This window comes from Copadichromis virginalis, linkage group LG3 (assembly GCF_057382275.1).
Source record: "Copadichromis virginalis isolate Kocher_CV1m ecotype Utaka linkage group LG3, C_Virginalis_male_GT1.1, whole genome shotgun sequence".
Classification (NCBI taxonomy): Eukaryota; Metazoa; Chordata; class Actinopteri; order Cichliformes; family Cichlidae; genus Copadichromis; species Copadichromis virginalis.
Window position 1 is genome coordinate 31,702,249 of NC_140620.1, and position 3,124 is coordinate 31,705,372.

Here is a 3,124-nt window from a genome sequence, read left to right on the forward strand (position 1 = left end):
GAAAAATGTCTACTTTTACTCCCTTTTTTTTAGTTGTGTTCTTTCTTTTAGGTTAAGTAAATTCATTTTTAGTTCTTTTTTCAGAGTAAGTTACACATTATTTATACAGCTGGATCCACAGCATGCATAAAAAATATGAACAGACTGATGACTCTTAAAATGGCATAATTAGAAACGGGTTAAGGAAATATTTTTCACATAGAAAGGTTCTTTTTGGGTTTTGTACAATATTACTGAGGAATTTATAGACAGGTGTGTAAATAAGAGCTTTATGTTCACTGAAGTGATTCAAGTTGTAAAATGTGTTGGTTGCAAATTACATGATAGTTTCTGAAGGCTGTGTGTAATGATTCTCTTCAGTATTATTGCATAAAATCCATGCAATCCATATAATGTACTATGACTGTTTTATCAAAACAACTATAATACTTCTGCTAATCTCAAGGTACAATGCTTGGCTCTTTTACTCCACGAGCAAAGCACCGAGCGCCCAACCGACCCGATGTTTCCATCAACGTGACAACGTGCTTGTTATGGTCCTGGCCATAATCTGTTTTGCTGGCTGTTTCTTTGTCTGTGTCTTTAAGTCTTTGTAGGTCCCTGAGTGGATGAGCTGACGGCTGCTGATTGGTCCCCTGGTCATGTGGTCTCATTCAAAATCCCTCACCAGCAGTTGTCCCGGGCAGCCACTGACAGCAGCAGCAGACCTGACCCTGGCCTCCAAAACCTGTGACATTTTTGCCTGTGACTTTTGCAACTTTCTGAGTTCTGTATATAGTGTGTACATTAGTTTTCATTGTAAATAGCACTGGAACAGAAGGGATGAGCTGCCTTATTGTTTTCCCTTGCACTGTTTTCTCCTGTTTATCTCAGTTAGGGAGTTAGGTGTAGCGCTTGTCTTTTGTTTGGTTTTTGATTTCACATAGGGTTTTAGATAGCACCTCCTCCTGACTTAGCTTGTTTTGTTTGTTATTTTGGCCTTTGTTCACCTCGGAGCTTCATTTTGCAGTGTAGAAAAATAAACCACCGTTCATTAAGAAATTGGTTTTCCCTCTGTGTATGGTTTTGAGGACCAGGGCGGGGCAATCTTTTCAAACTTATGTTGCGTTCCTGTACCCCTAGACTGGGGTGTAACAGTGCTCAACACATAAAGTGCTTCAATTGTGCATTCATCCACTGTCTTCTGCTCATCCAATTCAGGATATCAGAGCTATCACAGGACGAGAGGCGGGGTTCGCCGTGCACAGCTCACAAATCTGTCACGGGGTTAACATATGAAGACAGACAACCATTCACGCTCACGTTTATACCTCTTATTAGGTGTTTTAGTAAACTAATATTAAGAAAATATACTCACTAATGCTGAATATCACAGTGTAAAGAAAAACATATGCTGAGCCCTTGTAACGTTAGCAGGATCACTGAATTAGTAAAAATGATAGCAGCAGCACTAGAGTTTTGGAGTAGGGATGGGTACCAGTATCCGGTGCCACCGGATACGATAGTAGGCGGGCACAGGTACGTACGTTCTTTTAGTGCAGAGCTACAGATTAAAAATGCCCAAGGCGAAGCGGTCAAAGTCTGGCTGTACTTCACAGCAAAAGATGCAAACTCAGCAGCCTGCAACAAGTGCTTTAAGGTGATACTGTGCAAAGGAGGTAACTCCTCGAATCTGATGAAACACCTGGCGACGTATAGCGTTTTTTTAAAAGCTGAGAAATGCATCTTATTTGGTAGCTTGCTGCGAGACCTCACACCGAGCACATCTACTGCGGGTGTGGTGCCTGTTATTGGACCCGGAGTTAGCAACATCCCCCAAGAACCCGAAGAGGAGAGTCCTGGCCCCTAGCCCTGCCAGTGTAGCAGAAATGATGACGGATGATGATGGAAGCAGCAGACGTTCTTCTCTGCGTGAGTAGCTTAATGTTGTTCGTGTGTAATTTACGTTCAGTAGGCTAACCACGTTATTACATTAATGCATGTAAGGTGAACTAGCAAACACCGTCGTAGTTACATGCGGCTGTCTTCTTGTTTGATGGCAGATACTCCCTTCACCCTGGCCAAAAAGGCTAAAATGACCAAAGAAAAAGTTGTTTTTACAAAAAACAGCTAAACGTGAGAGGTTTTTGGACAGTTTGTGTTCTCCATTTGTTTGCAAGAAAATTGCAATCAGAAATAAGTTGGATTTAACCCTATAAAGCCGGTCGGAGCTGGCACGCTCTGTTTTGCGTAACTATATTTAAAGAACCGGAACCGCGTAAGCCAGCGCAATATTTTTTTTTGCATATGAAACCGGAGGAGTTGTACTTACATCTTATGCCATCAGCTTGTCCTACGTCACGGTTTCCTTTCCAAAAGTTGTATAAAAAGAGCTTGCAGGAACAAAAACATAATATTCCAGAAACACGATCAGATCAGCTGTTTGTAACACTTCCCACATTGAAACTGGGGTCAGCGCTAACGATTGCATGTCCACCATTTCCTGCCCGAAACCGGAAGTGATGTCATTTTCGCGGAAAATGTAGTTTTTTACCTAAAGGCATTAAAAGCCTATACTGGTATTGGGGTGCCTACTGGGGTCAGCGGGGGAGCTGGCCCCAGGGAGTAGGGGTATGCCACCAGGGTGCAGAGGAGGCTACCCCCCCCCCCCCCCCCTGTCCCCTTCTGGCTGCCTCTGCCTCAATTTTATCCCACAACTTAGACATTCACATTACTCACACTCTCATTACACATACATATAGGATCTTGGGGGTGGGCACGATACACGGAGTCCAAGTTACCATCAGTGTGTACACCTCACCCCTGGCATCATTGCCCACCTCTCAATTTTAAATACACGTAGACATTGAGGGCTATCAGGAGGGACTATGCGCTTACCTGCTGCTCTCTGGCAGGTAGCTCCATGCCCTCCTGGGTTTTAAATGCACCTTAGAACACACATGCATCAACACTACAATGAGCGGGTGGAGGGAGGTTTTGGAGTCTTCTCTCACCTCCATTCTCTGCGGCCTGCTGGAGCGGGGGGGCTAAGAGGAGGAGTTGGCCGTTCGACTGCGGTCTGGAGTGTGGGGCCTCCCTGCTGCTGCGGAGTTGGGGCGGTCTGCCTCTCCCCACCGCAGGGAAA